At 50.0% G+C, this 18600-nt stretch overlaps 1 long non-coding RNA gene across 2 annotated transcripts in view; it reads left to right on the forward strand.

The window, feature by feature from the left end:
- Positions 1-6854: 6854 nt before the first annotated feature.
- The window catches only part of LOC105703058, a 29832-nt gene continuing 18086 nt past the window's right edge, over positions 6855-18600 (forward strand). For both annotated transcript variants that reach the window (XR_001104339.1, XR_001104340.1), the window contains exon 1: positions 6855-7068. This is a non-coding gene — a long non-coding RNA (uncharacterized LOC105703058). The remainder of the gene's footprint in view (positions 7069-18600) is intronic.

Genomic DNA, 18600 nt, shown 5'->3' on the forward strand with positions numbered 1-18600 from the left:
CCGAATATATATAGATGATAAATTTGCCGTTAAAGTGGTGCGAAAGGGTCATTCGTATCATCTTTGCGTCCTGTCGCGTCGCGCAACCGCAGCCGCGCAGGTTAGGGCGGCGCTCGTTATTTACGGCGGCGACGTGCGCGCACGTAGATAGTGCGTACGCACTGTCCGATCGCGTACGCACGTCCCGGCGCACTCGCGCCCACTCGCGTTACCTTCCGACGATCCGATTCTCCCTTCCACGTGGAAGTAGCCCAAGGGTTAAAGCTCGTACCCACATATGGGCGAAATTCCTATGACCGTGCAAGGGATATTGGACCAAACGTCGGGCGCCTTTAGGCGCTCTTGGTAGCCAAAGGGTTAACGTTTCGTCGATGGAAGCACCTCGTAAGAATCTCGGGGGAAGTATCGCGCATTTAAGCCTCGTGGGTGGAGACACATTGACGGGGGCATTTCCGGTACGACGGCTTCCTCGGGTGCGCGCGCACGTCCTTCCGCCGAGGGCGCGAGTCGCGTACGGGGCACGGAGATGTAGTAAAGATTGGCGGGAAATACTCTCGGGGGATTTTAAATGCTCGGGGAGCGAGGCGGAATTACGTTCTCTCGTATTTAACGTCGGCGGACCGTGAAGCGCCCTGAGCCCCTCGGAGGAAGTCTCCTCGTTCCGCTCGGCGGCCGCGACTCCGTCTAGCGAGACGCGAGGCGAGGGCGCACTCATCTCTGTACGAACTGGATAGCTGATACCGCACAAAATGGCGATTAGAAGCGAGCCTATGCATTGATAACAGGGTTGAGTAATTTTTTGTATCTTTCGAGGCTCTCGATGTACATTACGCACGCGGTTCACCGGAGAAAATCTTAGAAAATCGACAAATTACGTTTCCAAAATGGCGGATACCGTAGATGCATCTGTATATGCATCCGCTTGGTTATATACGTGTTTTAGCGTACTCGTAAACACGGCATTATTATTAAGGACTAATTTGACGCTTGTGGTAAAATATTCTTTCGACTTACCCTGTTTAAATATCAGGCTTCTAGGTGGATTATTTTCTTTCAGTGGAGAGGTCTCGTTTAGAGATATCACGTGACGTCACGGGGGGATTTTTTTCGGGAATTTCGGAGAGTCCCGTCCACGTCGCAAGGGTTCGCGATGGAGAGCCGGGTAAGGGTCGACGACCGGCGCCGGTCCCTTCGGGCCCGATAAGGCGCCGGGTCGACCTCGGCCCGATAAGGAGAGGAGGAGCAGCCCCTTGACCTCGGCCGCGGCCGCTTCCCGCCCCCCGAATCCGGCGCGCCCCGACCCCGGTGTCCCGCGAGCTCGGCTCCGACCCGACCCACTTCTCGGGGCCGCTCGGGACTCCTCGGGACCCCTCGGGACCGCTCGGCCCACCTCGGCTACCTTCGGGCCGCGTCGCGCGCAATCGTCGCGCCCGCTCGCTAATTGACCGAGCTCCGAATCGAAGCGCGGCGGAAACGGGGAGAGGGTTCGTTGACTCGGACTGCGGAGGAGGTCGCGGCCGACCGGGCGCGGTTCCGCCGCCGAAACTCCCCAAGAGGGACTCCTCGAGAGGGTCGTTTCGTATGTACAGAGACTTTAATGGCGATCTTTTCCGCTTCGACATCCTTAATTCGGATCCCATGGGATCCTCGCCAATCCGCAACGAGTTCGCCGCATGCGGTTTCTCCGTAGAAACTTCCCCCGACTCGAATGGGACTCCTCGAGGGTCGTTTGGAGTTTATAACGATTTTAAGCTCGGAACGTGTCTACATTCGTCGCCGGGACGAGTGCGGGGAATCCGCCACGAGTTCGCCGCGGCCGTATGGTTAGCGAGGTCATTGGCCAAATTGGACCGCCGCGCCGTTTGGGACTAATTAATGTTTAACTAACGGAGCAATCGTCTTCGTCCCGACGCGGAACGCTCGCGCTCGTTCCGTGCCGGGGAGCCCGCATGTCCTTCGCACGTCCCGCGGATCCTCCCCGCAAACCGCCCGCAACTAAATCCTCTCCACCGACCCGGGGACGAAACGTCGATTTTCCATTTTTTATGAAAAAAAAAAATGCAATTTCAACTACTGTCATCGAAAAAGGAAAGAGGAATACATTTGGCGAGGTTTTTTAAGCGAAACCTCTTATGCGGCGGTTTGCTCCTCCGCACTTTGCGGGCCCGGAACGGTTCCGAGAACGGTTCCTCCGCTGCGAGATTTCCCACAGGGTGCCGGACAAAGAGGGCAGCGCGAAGCCGTCGCGTCGGGGCGGTAACACAAGATTTCGCGGTCGGATTTCCTCAATGGAGTCCGGGGCCTCGTCCTCGCGTCCTGGCGGAAGGCCCTGGGCCCTCTTTGTGCCGATTATCCTCCGGGGTTCCTCGAAAAGGTGGAGGCCGCCTCTAGGATTTCGGCCCCCTACCCCGCGGGGGCCAGGGGGCCGAAAAAAGGCCCACTTGCTTCCCCGGCAACCTGCCTCTTCCTGGAACCGCGTTTCCACTTCCAATTCCTCCGTCGATACCTTGGAAATGCAAGTGCAAGTGCAAGTGGATATGCAAGTGCACTTTCCCAATTAGACCGATAGTCGCACCCGAAGGACCGTCAATTGTTTATTAAATTCTCTTGCAAATTGGGAGGATGGAATTTTTTTTAATTACCACGGTGGACGGGTAAGGGAGGTCCTGAAGCAAGGACCTTGGCGCCATGCTGGCGTCTCGGGGTCCTTTCGCGGCAGGAAGAGAGCCGTATTAACAAATCCCGGGCCCAACAGGTTTCCCCGAAAAACTGGGAACCCCCTGGGCCCAACAGCTGTTTTCGGTTTAGAGAAAGAGAGAGATTCCCGGAAAATCGGGGAAGGCATCCGGCCCTTCCCAGGATTTGAGCCGAGGGTCCTGGGGCAGGATCCTCGAGCCTGGTCCTTCAGGACTCCAGAGTCTGCGAGCCGAATGCAACCGCCTCCTGCGTCCCATAACTTTCTGGATTTAGACAACTAACCCTGTTTGCCCACGTATCTGATCCTGGTGGGTCCTTCGGGATGGGATCTGGTTCCAGAGCGGATTCCCCAGGCTGGAAACATCCCGAGTCTAATGGAGCCGGTCCTTACGAGTCCTTTGCCCGAGCCTGAATCTTCCCGAAGGTCCTTCTGCTAATCTCCTTCTTCTTACAAATCCGTAATGCCATTTTACCAATTTTTTGCCACCTGGGGTACGGGTTAAAATCTCCCGGAATTTCCTGGGACTAGTCCTGGCGAGGTGCAAACCGTCTTCTCCACTTTTTCTTAACGTTTCTTCCTGTAATACCGTTCCTTCTCCCCCAGGTTCAACGGGGCTGGTCATGAGACATCCTTAACGCCCGAACGTGGGTTAACCTGAACCATCCTTGACGTGAATCCAGGATTTAGCGGAGCATCAAGTGCAAGCTCGTCGGACCTTGGCGTCGCGGTCCGCAAGACCGAGGATCACCGGCCAGGAACATCCTGCAGATTGGATCGGCCCGATGAAGGTGCGTTCCTTCCAATTAAGTCCTCACGGGTAGGTGCACTCGACTTGCGCGGGTAGAAGTCCTAGCCACGCGAAGCTCCACCTTGGTCCAACGATTCCCCTTTCTTCCGAGCTCTCCTTCGTCCACTTCTCGACAAGGACCTCTTAAGGTGATATGAAAGCCTCATATATATACATATATACACCAAAACGTCAAAATGTTGATAAAACTTAATGTGATATGAAAGCGTCATACATATATATACTAAAACGTCAAAATGTTGATAAAACTTAATGTGATATGAAAGCGTCTTACATATATACACCAAAACGTCAAAATGTTGATAAAACTTAATGTGATATGAAAGCGTCATACATATATATACTAAAACGTCAAAATGTTGATAAAACTCAAGGTGATATGAAAGCCTCATATATATATACATATATACACCAAAACGTCAAATTGTTGATAAAACTTAATGTGATATGAAAGCATCATACATGTATATACCAAAACGTCAAAATATTGATAACACTTAAGGTGATACGAAAGCGTCATATATACATGACGATATGATATGATATGATATATATATATATATATATTCGGTTTCTAGGCCGATCGAATGGGGTTCTGCTACCAGGACGAGTCGGTAAACGACTGGAAGCATCGCCGTTGGCCTTCGTCGAGTCGGACTCCGAGGTCCGGTGCGGCAAAAAACCGCGAGCTGCAGGCCGCTGCACTCTTTCCTCGGAGGGCGATCCTCTCTGTATTTGGTCATGCGGGGACGAGCGTGGATCCTTAAGTCCCGACGGTGGGAACCGTCTCCTCGTTCCTGTCCTCGCTCGTACCCGGGCCAACATCCGAACGAGGTTCCCAGGGTCGGCCGAAACTCCCCGAGGATGTCTCCGTCGATTCTGGACCGCGACAAGTTCGCGGGGATCCCCTAGTGGAAAACCGACCAGGGAGTCCTAGGATCTTTGTCCCTAGGTAGGACACCCCCGTCAAGAGTCGAGGTCGAGGTAGAACCTGGTTAGACCTCGACTTCCAAGACGATGTCCTGTTAACGCTGAGGTATAGGTGGGATTTAGTATCTCGTCGAATTTGAAGCAGTCCCGACGAGCGTCGCCGTCGACGTCGTCGATCCTCGTCTTCGGTTACCCGACGAGATCTCGGGGCGCATAATGGCCATAACGTAACACAATCCCGAGGGCTCTGGGCACTTATGGCGAAATCCCAGCAGGTATGTACCTCTCCGCGGCGGGTCTAAGCGCAGCGGGATGCTCCCTCCCCCGAGGAAGGGCCCCTCCGGAGGGCCCAAAATAACAGGACCGCGTCCCTGCCCTGGGCGGCCCTTGGAATTCGCCCAGCGAATTCCTTGGCGAGCCCAGCTCGACGTCCTCTCGGAGGGGCCTCTCCGATTCTGGGCCTTATCCTTCGACGGAGGCGAAACCCGCTCGAGGTACTTCGGGTGTTTACATGTTCCTTGGCGGGTTTCATGTCCAGGGCGCTAAGAAAGAGTCGCGATGAGGCCTCTTGTGGATCTTTGGGCCCGATTTTGGGCCCTACTCGAGATCTTTCCTTCGGGAGGTTTCTCATTTCCGTGGAGTCCTTGTCACTAAGGAAGAGGAGATCCTCGCAGGGGAAGGCTTCCTGGGGGTTCGGCTTTGGGTCCGATTTTGGGCCCTACTCGAGATCTTTCCTTCGGGAGGTTTCTCATTTCCGTGGAGTCCTTGTCACTAAGGAAGAGGAGATCCTCGCAGGGGAAGGCTTCCCGGGGGTTCGGCTTTGGGCCCGACTTTGGGTCCTCCGCGAAAAGAACCTGCTCCTTCGGGATCGGGCACGACCTGCGCTTTGTCCCGGCTCTGGCCGTAAAGCGGCCGACAGGTGCCGGGACCTCCTCGTCAATGGACGCACTCCTTTCTCTTATTTCGGGACTGCGTGAACGAAGATCCTGGCCCAAGGATGCAGGATTCCAGACCCATTAATATACGCCCTCCTTTGTGAAGATCGACCAATCGATCAAGGCTCCCGGCCGACTAAAAAATAGAGGACCTACCAAATCTCCATACTGTATGTATATTTATACCTTATATACCTATCTTAGAGCCGATCACGTGAATATCGGTTTTCCTTATTTCCGACGGTCTCTTGGATCCCCATATTTATGCGTCGAAGAAGGCGTCGAAGTTCCCATCCCTGGAGGGTGTAAGGTCGTCTCCACGTCGGGCCTTATCGGGGCCTTATCGGGGCCCTATCGGCGTCGGTGGCGCTCTCGAGGATCGCCGATGGAAACTCATTGATAAACCAATAAGCGACCGCTCGGCGCTCCAATTTGCCGAGGAATGTCGGCGGTTCTCTTGCGAGGATTTTTCTCTGGAGGGGGGATAAGGGCCCCGGGGGGGGGGACTTAAGACGAGAGGGAATGCCGTGCTGTACTCGGATAGGCCGAATCGGGCCCAAACGGGCCCCTCAGACCCGGAGGGGCCCCGATGGCTTTTTCCTCCGGCTGCTTGGGATGCAGACTTACGTCCTCTTTGGAATCTCGTTTTCGAGGACCCGTGAGCTCGATTTCGGCGCTTTCGACTCCTCGATCTGGTAACCGGCCGCGTTCCTTTTCCTTGGCATTTGAAACTTCCGCTTTTGGGCCTTACCGCGGGTAAAAACGGGGCACGCCGCGGGAATTAATTGTCCTGCATAGGGCCTTCGTAATCACGTAAGGAAGTCTCAAATTGGAGATATGTTTCATTAATATTTTGACGTTTAATATACATATATGTAATTGTACTATGTATATAGAATTGCGCTTTCGTATCACCTTAACCCTTTGAGCGGTATCGAGGCATATGTGCGTCCGACGTTTGGCCCAATATCGCGCGCACGGTCTAAGGAAATTCGCCCGTATGTCGGAAGTGCTTAGCGCTCGAAGGGTCAATTTTTCCCATCGACGAGCTGTCACACCTTGACGGTCCTTTTAACCTCTATCGCGCCCAGATTCGTCAGAGAACGCTTATCACGGGATAACAGCTTCCGTTCTTCCTTGATAAGGGGGAGGTCGATAGAGGGAAGTTCGGACCGCGTGCCCTGGAAAGGGATAAAAAATGGGGGAAAAAAAAATAGTCAATGAGAAAATGTAGTCCACTCCACCGGGCCCTATCTTAGGTCGGACCATAAATTCATTCGGGAATTAGGAAGGCAGAAATAATGACTTCCGCCGCCTCGATAAAAGGGGAACTCATGAAGTAAACACGTCGCTCTCGATGTGTTTACTTCGGGCTCGGTAATTGTTGGCTTTTCTGGAAAACCAGGAGACCTGGGCATTCCGCGAAGAGGCTCACTTCAATTAGTGTTTACTTATCGGGATATTTCTAGGGACAAGGATATGGAGCGGTGAAGGGCGGTCGAGTTATGTCGGGCCAGTCGCAAATGGTCAATGGCGTCGGAGACATCACGGACGACCTGGGATTTGGAAGTGACACCAGAGGAAGAGGATCGAGGAGACGACCGTCCAGGAGAAGCTGTCGAAGACTCGCCGAAGAGGAAGGAGCGAATCATCATCAGAGAGAGATGCCCACGAGTACCGCAGTCAATGCATAACAAGTAACAAGATTTAATATCACAGATGCAAGTTAAATATGACGTTGCTCCACGTTCCCGTTTCCATTGCATTGCTCAATACCAGCTACAGAGGCTGCAATTGTTTATCAGCTATACGGGAGGTAAATATCGCCATCCACACGCGTACAAACATTGAGACGTTGTATTTAACTTTGTTTCATGTTAAGTATTTTTGGGCTCGCGTTGGGTTGGGTGTATTCGGTAATAATGAACATTGAGCTAAAATGAGGAAGGGGCAGAATTTTGGTGATACGAGGGAGGGTATAAATGGCATCGAAAATCGTGATTACCTGGGAAATTCTCGTTAGCGGCTCCGACGCTTCACCTCGTCGTGCGTTTACGTAATGCGTGCACGTAACGCAAGTAACACACGCCACAAGCCTGTAAATATACGTGACGATAATGACCCGGCGCCGGCGCCGTATGTCGTGTTATGCCCTCTTTTGCTCGCTATCGCTGCGAGCCGTCGCCCGGTGTGCATTTATTCTCTCGCATTTTTATTTTGTTTTTTTTTTCTCACGGGTCGCGATAACCAAAAGGGAGGTCTCACGGAGGAGTTGGAATTCAAAACATTCGAGGCGCCACCTGTGACGGTTCTTTTCGTTAATGGTATAAATGAATGGAAGTAACATTACTTCGGCGTGTGCATTTCCACGTGTGATATCTCGAGGATTAAAATCCATAATTTCCTGAATGGAGTTCCCGTTTCCAAAAAGTATGACGCCAACGGTTGTCAGGGGTGATCACGTGGTCGGTCACGTGGTCGGTCGGTCACGTGACTCGCGGTCGGGCGGGGGCGGGGGTCGCTTGGCCCGCATAGGTGACCGTGCTGGCAGAACCAGCCCGAGTGTCGGCGCATGCGGGTGAGTTAAAGGGCCGGGAGGACCCAACCTGACGCGGCGGGCCCCTATCGTGGATCTCTCGACCCCGGCCGAACGCGGGCTCGGGTAAGTTCGGGCGCGCTCGGCTCTCGAGGTTCCTGGAAGCGCTCACGGCCGAACCGGCGGACTCCCGAAACGAATAGACGCGGCCCTTTGGCTTTCAACTGCGGGCCGAAGTGCTGGGTAAAAAGAAATGACCAACTATTCACCCACGACCGGAACGGGGATACATCGAGAGCGATTCTGTAATAAATCAGCGGAAAAACAGATTATAGAAGGAGCTAGAAAAAAAATGAGAAACGGAAAGAGAGAAGGGACCGGCAATAAATCCAAGATGGATAAGACCGAAGTGGACAGGAAATGCTCTCGATGTCGTTTCGACCGGTCTGCCCGATGCGGACTAGAGTTCGAAAGTTCTCGGTAACGTAAAATAGGGGAAGATAACCGAGGAACGTATCGTAAGTTACCGGGAGTATCGAGAATCTATGAGAACGAATTTCAAGCGAAAGTATGAATTTTCTCTAAGTCTTGTAGTTTTATTACGTTCGAGTTTAAATCCTTATGATTTCTTTTGATTAAAGAAGCTTTGGAGAAATGACCGATAAGTTACCGGGAATTTAGTTTAGAACTCTAGGGTGGATTGGGTAGTTTCTAACTATTCCGGTGAACGGAGGTATTCTCGTCTCTCTCGCACTCGGCGCTCCTCGGGTCGCTTCGTCTCTCTCGCTCTCGCGGTCTCGCGGCGTTCGGCCGTCTGGCGGAGAAGCGCCGGGTGACGTCACGCGACTCTCGGCTAGCTTTTAAATGCCCGGCTTCCGGCAAGTCTGGCTTTTTTCCTTTCCTCCGTTTCTGCCCGACTTCGAGGAATCGTACGAAGCCGGCTCGGGGGAAATTTCAAATTGCATCGAGCCCCTCCTCTGCCGAAGAGCCAACCTCGAGGTATTTTCGAGTTACTCCGTAAAAAGTGTATCTTTAGCGAGCAGAGAGTCGCTACTCGCGCGAAACTCGATGCCGGGCCTTTAACCTCTTCAGGGACGCCGACGAACCGCACGGAGAAAAGAATATTCCGGTGAGTCAATAGACGTTTTGTTGCTCCTTAACCCAAACTGCGCAGACTCGACGATTTGTCGAGTTTGAGCCTTTTTGAGAGTTTCGCGCCAAGTACGCGTCCAAGCGGTCAGTCACAAATCGAGCGATTTTTCCTTTGGAATTTTTCAATAAGAAATTAAGAACAAATATATATAAGAGAAACAAAAAAAAATTTCTCAGGTGATATTGTAAGCAATTCGGCGCGGCTAATTTTGAAAAAAATGTTACATGTATGAGACGAGTCCTTTTGCGTATCACCTTAACACGAGAACGTGTATTACGCTAAAACGGGTACACTCGAGGAATTATTCCGTTCTTAGGAAAGAGGTTAAGTGTGCAATTAACGCGCAATGGCTTTATCTATCACGTGCCTGGGGTGTCGTCGGGGAAGTATGAAATCGTTTATCAATGTTCGGCGGTCTTCCTCTACCCCTGGAGCACTACGCTAGGATGGCACGACCCCGGGGTATGGCATCGAAAGTATGCGAGAGGCATTGGTTTACACGGCACATAGCTTCACACGATTCTCTACCGCGAAGCCATACTGCGCGCCGCGAAAACATCGGCCTCGTTTTATGCACTATTCCCGTCCCCTTTCCTCCGCGAATCCGGCAATTTTTTTTGTTATTTCCTTCCCCTCGGGAATCCTTACCTTCCTTTCCTCCCCGGCAGAGCGACGCAAAAAGCCCCGGAAGCGAGGGGAAAAATAAATAAGAATTTCGAAGCCGTGCCCCGGGAGTTTCGGCAGCTCCGCAAGATGGCGGACGGACATCACCTGTTTTATTTTCGGTTAACGATTAATATAGGAATATACACTATTCGCGTCCCCTTTCCTCCGCGAATCTGGCAGTTCTTTTTTATCCTTCCTTTCCTCGTCATCAGAGCGACGCAAAAAGCCCCGGAAGCGAGGGGAAAAATAAATAAGAATTTCGAAGCCGTGCCCCGGGAGTTTCGGCAGCTCCGCAAGATGGCGGACGGATGTCACCTGTTTTTATTTTCGGGAGAGTTAATGATTAATTTAGAAACAGGGAACTGGGCTAAAAGGAAGGTACATTTAATATTGATTTCTTTGAGACGCATCGCCAAGGTGGACGTTTAATTGCAGGATGGAAAATGCATAAGAAGAAAGAGGAGATATCGCGTCACTTGTTTCCTGATAAGGGCGGGAAGGAATTTCTCTGGTGGAATGTCATGATAACGACGAGGGATCGGGTGCAAGTTGGAGTACGTGGTTGTACTAGAAGTTGTACGACGAGGTAGTAAACACGGGTTTAAAGGATACTTGGAGTCGGTCGTGGCACTTGTGGACCATTATTTATTTCATAAATGCGCTTTTAGGAGTAATTAACATTTAAGCATATTGCCTCGAGAGACACCTCGCCGTGTTTCTCTCTCTCGGCTTGTTTTAATCTCCAGACCTTTATATTTATTTATTCTTTTAATTTTTTTCCTTCGCGTTTCAATCCAGATTCCGAAAAGTAGGTTACGCGGGTGGGTCGGTTTAAGGAGCTTGCGAAAGTCGCCGTAAGATGTCTCTGCCTTCCACGGCGGTCCTTCGAGAGATCGGATTTTTCGTCTAACCCACGTCATGGCCGCCTTTCCCTTTAAAAGAGAAAAACGAAGTTAGCGCCTCGGTGTGCAAATAAAACGGCGGACAAAGACTCCGAAGTCGATTTAAATATCGACCGGGAGCGATATTTTCGACCTCGGGCAATTTCCGTCCAGGACCATTTTGAGGGCTTAGTGGGAAAACTCATGAATTCCGAACCCGAAGGCCGTCGTCTATGACGTTATTTCCGTTATTTTCGCATATCGCGGACACGCGTGGACCCTAATTCCGAATGCGGCCAGATCGACGCAAACGGCGAGACATTTAAATCGATGTAAAGTCATTCGAGAGAGAGAGAGAGAGCCGTACGGATTCGCGATAGGTGCGTCTAGAGTTGATCAGCTGACCCAGAAAGTCCTCGACGTTAAGAAATGTTCTTTTGCGTTGCCTCGAATATCTGCATTCTGGAATTTACTAAGCGGTTTTCAAATTGACTCAAGCTAAGGGGAAGACTTTTAACCTTTTTAACCCTTTGGACCCGGAGCCGTTTCGACATACGGGCGAAATTCGTGTGACCGTGCAGGGGATATTGGACCAAACGTCGGGCGCCTTTAAACGCTCTTAGTAGCCAGAGTTAAAAAAAAAAAATAAATTCCGAAAATGATCATAACGTTTTCAAGGTTCTGGGAGGCTCTGAATGTTCATAGCTGTCAAGGCTTATCTTTATCGGTTGAAAAAAAAAAAAAATTCTGGGTTCAAGTACCATCCCCAGTGTACGCTTGAGCTGGTGTTCAACCTCTGTTCGTACCCAATCTCGAGCTTCGTCCGAGCTCCGGCGACCGAGTGGCCGTGACCGCGCGCCGACGTTACGTGGATATATATATGTATGTACACGGATTTATATATTACACGCGTATACGCGCACGTGGGTGCGCACGATATCGCTTTTGCTCCCACACTCACGGGTGCTCTCCGTCCCTCTTTCTCTTCTGGACTACGGTGACGGACTTCCTTGACGGACTTAACCCTTAACAGGGAGCCATTTCGACATATGGGCGAAATTCCTCTGACCGTGCGGGGGATATTGGACCAAACGTCCGGCGCCTTTACGCGCTCTTATTAGCCAGGGGGTGATACGAAAGTGTCATATATGTATGTACATACCAAAGAGTGAAAATATTTATACAAACTTTTCTCCAAATTGGGTGCATCGAATTGTTTGAAACTTCATTAGACATATACGTGTTCCCTTCTTTTACCGGTAGAGCTGTAGCTGTAAGGGGGGGAATTTATGTCCGTCACTGTACACCACAATACCTTAAGATTATCTCTCATAATCGACTAGCCTCAGTCTTATCACCACTTATTCCAAGTCTAATGGAGTCGAAATATCTCGTTTACCGAGCGATTCGCCACGGCAACTTCTCTTTCCCCGCCTTATCGGTGGAGAATTGAGATCGCCTCGATTAGCATACGTAATGCGCCGACCGAGGCAGCGGCGCAAAGTGCAACGAGTGCAAGTGCACCCGATGCGTCACCCGAGTGCGCGTGTACCCGACGCCTGACGTTTAAGGCGACACGAAAGTGACATACGAGGGATCGATCGTTTATGAAAGATTTTTCGAAAACGAGTCCACCGAATTCTTTGAAACTCTGCCAGGCGAATACGGAGGTCCCAACGAAGGTCCCGACCCTCTAAAATTATAATTCCATACTAATCTCTTTATAGACATTCTTCAAATTTTTCATAAAAATTCAAATTTCACGAGGGTCTTCATATTGTAACGTTTGAAGCGACTCGGTACACCCAGTAGAAAAGTTTCATTCATGCCACTTTCGCGTCCCCTTAACCCTTTGGCTACTAAGAGCGGCTAAAGGCACCCGACGTTTGGTCCAATATCCCCTGCACGGTCATACGAATTTCGCCCATATGTCGATTCCTCCTTGGACATAAATTGCAACGTGTCTTGCGAAATTACAGGCCGGTCGAGGATTTCCAATGGCGCCGAGTGCGTCGGCGGGCAAAAGCGATCTCGTCGGTTTCCGTTTGTCGGCGCGTCTCATGGGCGGCCGGGGGTGGGACGCCGCGATAAGTGCGCCACGCGGAAAGCGAGACGCCGGATGTGACGTCACCGCTGCGCCCGCGGATTCCCCTCTCACTCGGGCGCAGTCCGAGGCCAATATTTTGGCGATGACCCTTCTCGGTCGCCCAATTAAGGCTATACGAAAGTATCATATATACATAACTAAAATTCTATACATCTCGGACGAGAACCGAAAAAGAGATTTTTTTTTCTTTTTTTTTTTTCTTCTGAAACTGAAATTTCACGAGCATCGCGTTCTTCCTTAGGGTCTCCATAATCACGTGATTGAGTTTGACGTTATTCGGTGATTATAGTTTGATCAATATTTATTTTATATATATAATATATATATATATACACATGTATTGTATATACAATGACTCTTTCGTAACACCTTAAGAAACCGCCCACGGGCGTACAGGTGCATACCTAGGTGGCGGCGATTCGGGCGGTTCCCGATCTGCCGGTAAGGAAGGGAGCTGTAGGAATTCCCCGGGCGAATTCCCGACGTGTGTGGAGGGGAGGGCGCGCGCAGGGGTGGGGGACGACGCGCCGCGAGAGAGGGGCGCGTCCATTGACGCCTCCGCGGCTCGCGTTTATGAATGGAGCGCCCCTCCACCCGTCGACTCGCGCGCATGCGCACACCTACTCGCGGAGTTATGGCTATGTGGCGCCCACTGACGCGATATAGAAGCCCTTCCAGGAGGAGGACGGACCTGAAGGGGCTCGTTTCGGACGCGTTCTGAACGATGTGTGGGTACTTCCGGGTCACTTCCGGTCGCCTCGCTTCCGGTACGCTTCCGGAATACATGTGTCGTTGCGTCGTTCGGCATAGCTATGGTACAGTTCGGGTTGGGAAATTAATTTTTAGATGATGTCTATATATTTCTAAGTGACGTTTCATATCCTAGTCGATGATGTTTCCTGTATTTTTTTTTAGGGACGTTTTACGGATTTTTTAGTGACGTTTCACATTCGTGACACTTTCGTATCACCTTGTAACGATGCGATGTTACGGTGAGGAGTGATCTGAAAATTTCCTTCCAGGGAAAAGAAACGAGATCACGGGTGCGGTCGGTCGAGTCGATTGTTTCCTCGAGACTTGCGAGAAATGCCACTCGTACTCGAAACGAAAGTCGATTTCACGCGGGAGGCTCTGCGAAGGACCCTGGCCATTTTTTCTTTTTCCTTTTTTTTTTTTTTTACGTCGGCAAATTTTTTCCTTGCCGAGAGCACTGGACGAGAAAATGAACCGTCTCGCCGGGTATAGTAAATTGCATCGCAGGGGAGATTGAAATAATGCTTAAGGTGATATGAAAGTGTGATATACATATATACGTACCAAAAAGTGAAGATACTTATAAAACTTCTCCTCTCGCGACATCTCATTTTTCGCAACGAATTTCTTACCACTCTCGGAGAAGAATAAAGGAACGATATTCTTTGTCGAAAAATGAAATCTCATTGGCATCGCGGTTTTTTTTTTTTTTTTTCTCTTAGGTAGTTACGTAATTACGTGGTACTATTCGAGTCCCACCCTATAACAAATTTAATTGAGCAATTATTAATTTTTTTTTCAAGTCGCTATATCATGTTATTCCTTTATTAATAATATTAGACCGATTTTCTTGAAATTTAGATGAGGAATTAAATTACTGGGCAAGGTGGGCCTTTTTATTTTTTATAATTACGTGCCAGAATAGGGCCAAAATTGAATTTCATCTTAATGGTGGTTACGTGGGTACCTGTAATCTGTCACGCCTCGAGAAATCCCGGGTAATGACGCGAAAGCGAGTGCTCGAATGCGAATCAGCTGTTTGCACAATGCGGCGAGATTCGCGATTTCGTCGATTGCCATTTTGTCTCGCGGTAGAAGAAACGAGAGATGGATGAAAAAGAAAAAGCCTTCGAAGAGTGAAAGCGAGGAAAGGGCAATTCGTTCCGATAATTTTGTCTCGCCTTAAAACAGGCCCCGCCGACGCGAGGTGCTAAGGAACAAAAGAAAAAGAGTTAACCCCCGATTTCGACATTTCGAGTTCCATGCTCAGGGCCGAGGAGTCGCGATTTTTCGCGAATTCCATAATAATATGAATTTCACTTCGCTTTTTCCAAATGAAGCTTTAAAGTCGTATGAAATTAATTTAGGATTGGAAAATCTGCAAAATGTATCCGTGAATTTAAATAGCAATATGCAAAGTGTGCGAAATTTACGCACCAATTCGGCTTAGAAATGAAAAGTCTATCGTGAACTTTTGATCGAAAGCGAAGAATCATTAAGTTATATAAATTAAAATAGTAAAAAATTTTTTCGCCATTCCTGACGCAGGGGAAAAAAATTATGTTATAAGAATAAAATTATGCCCCTCGACATGGAAAGTAGGGTAAAATCAATTTCGCGTTTTCCGTGTTAACAAAGATTGCCAAATAGATGTGAGGCCCAAAATTGGGAATAAAATGGAAATTATCGGGGATTAGGCCTGGATGTCCGATAAGGCGTACGGAATGGCTCGTATCGGGAGCTCGGATTGATACGAGATCTTGGGTTAATTAAAGTAGTCAAATGAAGCGTCAACGAGGCAATTAGGAATTTAGGGGCCCGGGTTAATTGGCGGATCTCATGGCGGGTTTACCTGGTGGAGGTGAGTTTCCGAGAAGAGGCGCCATTACCTGCCTTTCCCGACGATTCCTGCCTGTCAAGGGGGACGTAAATCTGTGAAATCATTTCCATTATGCGGCAAGGCAGGTAATAAATACCTGCGTGGCTATTACTCACGCACAAAATGGACGGGGGGAGAGAGAGAGAGACCGCCTTCGAATTTCAGCGGGCCCCTCGCCCCCGGCGGGGCCTTACGCGAAGAGAAAGGAGGAATGGAAAGAGAAAGAGGAAGGGAAAGAGGAGTTTCCCCGATGTCTTCAGAAATGAAGCTTTAAATGGCGACGAAGAAACGGGCCCACTGAACAAGACCCCGGGGTCCTCGCTCTTCGATAAGGCCCCTCGTGCACCTTCGTGATAAGACTCCAGGAGTTCCTCTTCTTGATAACGATCCACCTCGTTATGCCCAATCTCCTGGAGAAGGGCCCAGCATCCGGGAATTCCCTTCGGCAGAATAAGAGGAAACACCTCCCCCGTTGAAGTTGCTTTTATTTCCCCGACGCGTGTCCCTTCTTCCGGGGCCTCTTCCCCCCTTCCCTCGAGAAAAAGATCACGGGGACTTTTCTCCCGAGGGGCCTCAAAAAAGGGGACAGGAAGTCCCTGAGAGGGAAGGACTCTTCGCGTTGGTCCCATGCCCGTCCCTTCCTCTCCGTCGACACGTGGTCGGCGATGTCGGACCTTTTGATCCGCCACCGGGGAATTTCGATTCCTACGATGCTAAGCGATGCCTAGGGAGGTGCAACCAAGTGATTCTTATCGGGCTTGCTCGGCCGAGAATAACCCGCGAGGCCGTGATAAGGCTGTTATCAAGGACATAGGAGGGAATATGGAGCGGCGAGGCTCCGCCGCGGTCCCACGACTCCTAGGGGCCTCTTCGATGCTCCTTCTCCTCCTTCTGCTCCTTCTGCTCCTTTTTCGCAAGTCCCGCGTTATCGGCGCGCCCCTCGTCGGTCGGGTAGGGATCTGCATGCTGATTTTTATCCCCCTATCGCCACTCGCATAAGCGATCCCCCGCGATCCGGTTCCCCTTAACGAGTTTCCTATCCTCCTTATGCTCCGATTAACTCCGACTCCGCTCTCTCTATGTCCTCTTATCAAGTGTTAGGCATTGATAACAGATGCTGCCTCGAAAATCCGAGGTTCATTATTTTTTCTGAATTTTTTTCCTGAGGGGAGCAGGGCACGGAGAGGGTCGAAGAGGAGGCTTTGTACTTTCGCGATTCTTTTGCCCTCGGTAATTAAATCGAGATTGGTAGCAATGTTGATTGCAAGTTTAAAGGCATCCGTGATTAGGAGTCGAGGGGCCTAGGAGATGATTTTTGCGTTATCGGTCCTCCTTCGATTCGGTACTCTTACGGGAGATAGGGCGGGATTTGTCCGGCACTCGGTGATAGCGCCCATGACGCCACGTAACCAGTGATAAGGTACTATCAACCGTGCCAACGTTTCGAGAAAACCTCCCGTTAAAAGTAATCTCTTCCGAAATTTCGCGAGATTGCGATATGAGAGAGCTTCGTTATACCGAACTTCTGTAAATCAGAATGGCCGACCCGCTTCAACTGATATCTCTTATCGCGGGTATTTTCGTTCGCTTCGACGTTCAATTTCGGATGCGGAATTGCTTTAGCTTCGCAGAGGAGCTCGCGTGCTTCCTGGGTACTCGGGAATTCATGCCGACGAGGCCGATTTCGGGTGTTCGAGGATGCACATTAAGAGGAACCGGGGCTGACGAAAAGGACCAACGAGAGGAACCCGTGAGACCGAGCTCCCGGTATCGAAGTATCCTCCGAAACTCACTTCCAATACCTGTACGAGGTTAAGGTCTTATAAAAGTGTCATTTATCCATCCGTCGAAAAATCTAAGAATTTATGAAACTTCTCCAAACTGGGCGCACGTGGTTATGTCAAGCCCACGTGGATTACGGAGGTCTTGAAGATGAACGTGGTGCACATGAAATATTAGATATGAAAAATATACATCCTTGGATTTAGTTTGAACTAAATGAAACAATTTTTTTGTTAATATATTTTTTATAAAAATTTAAGCATCATAATAATTTCAAGCCCACGTGGATTACGGAGGTCCTGAGGATGAACGCTGTGCACATGAAATATTAGATATGAAAAATATACATCCTTGAATTTAGTTTGGACTAAATAAAAATATTATTTTTTTTATTAATTGTTTATAAAAATTGAAATTTCATCGGCACCACGTCCTTCCTCAAGGTATCCATAATCGCGTGCCGAGGTTCCTATCGAATCGGTGCATCCAGTTGAGAGAGAAGCTTTATAAATAGGAGGTCATTGTTTATCGTATATTCTGGCATTGTTGTTTATCATATATAATCAAAGGCAATCGGTTCCCAAGAGAATAGCCCCTGAGATTTGTGTTCGCGATGCAAGGACTTCTGCAAGGAATTCCTTCAGGAAACGGACTTCCTCGATTTGGCACGCGGTGGTTCCTTGGTGGTCCTGGTGGTCCCGGTGGTCCCGGTGGTCCCGGTGGTCCCGGTGGTCCCGGTGGTCCCGGTGGTCCCTCTTCTCCTCGGTCCTCCCGGGCCCGTGTGAAAGTCTCGCCGCCTCGTTAACGCCCTGCGCCCTTCGGCATCCTTCCTCTCTCCTCTTTTCCTCCCTTCTTCCCGTTGCGTGTCTTCGTCTTTGTCTTCGAGGCGTCTTCGCGGTCTACGCGGCGCATCTTCGTCTTCGTCTTGGTTTTCATTGCGTCTTCATCCTCGCGTTCGGCTTCGCCCTGGCCGGGAGAGGGCTACGAAAGGGGGAAGGACTCGCGGAGTCCCGGGGGAGGAAAAATAAAGGGGCGGTCGGTCGGTAATTTAGCTTTTATCAGAGGTTTGCCGCTCCTTCGGGCTGGTCCGCACCCGGAGGAATCTCCAGGACCCTGCTCGACTTTCGCCCCGAGGAGTTGGGCCCTACCCCGTCCTAACCTAACCTAAAGGGGGCCTCTTCTCGCTTCGCTTCCTTAACCACCTCTTACCGATGAATGAAAATCTGGCCAGAGCGTAAAAAGTTACTCATTTTGCGTAAAAAAAAAAAAATACCATACCTCGACGAAAAGTATTGCTATCCTAACCTAACCTAACTGGCACTGTTTTTCGCTTTGCTTTCTGCCTACCCTTATTCACGACTGAAGGGCTATAAAAAAAGGAGAGCATTGTTATTACACACTTTTGAAAGTAATGGAACTTCTTAACTCTTTGAACACGGAGCCTTTTCGACATACGGGCGAAATTCCTGTGA

The sequence above is a fragment of the Orussus abietinus genome, unplaced genomic scaffold, assembly GCF_000612105.2.
Source record: "Orussus abietinus isolate OABI.00-Male unplaced genomic scaffold, Oabi_2.0 scaffold50, whole genome shotgun sequence".
In the NCBI taxonomy this organism is placed as follows: Eukaryota; Metazoa; Arthropoda; class Insecta; order Hymenoptera; family Orussidae; genus Orussus; species Orussus abietinus.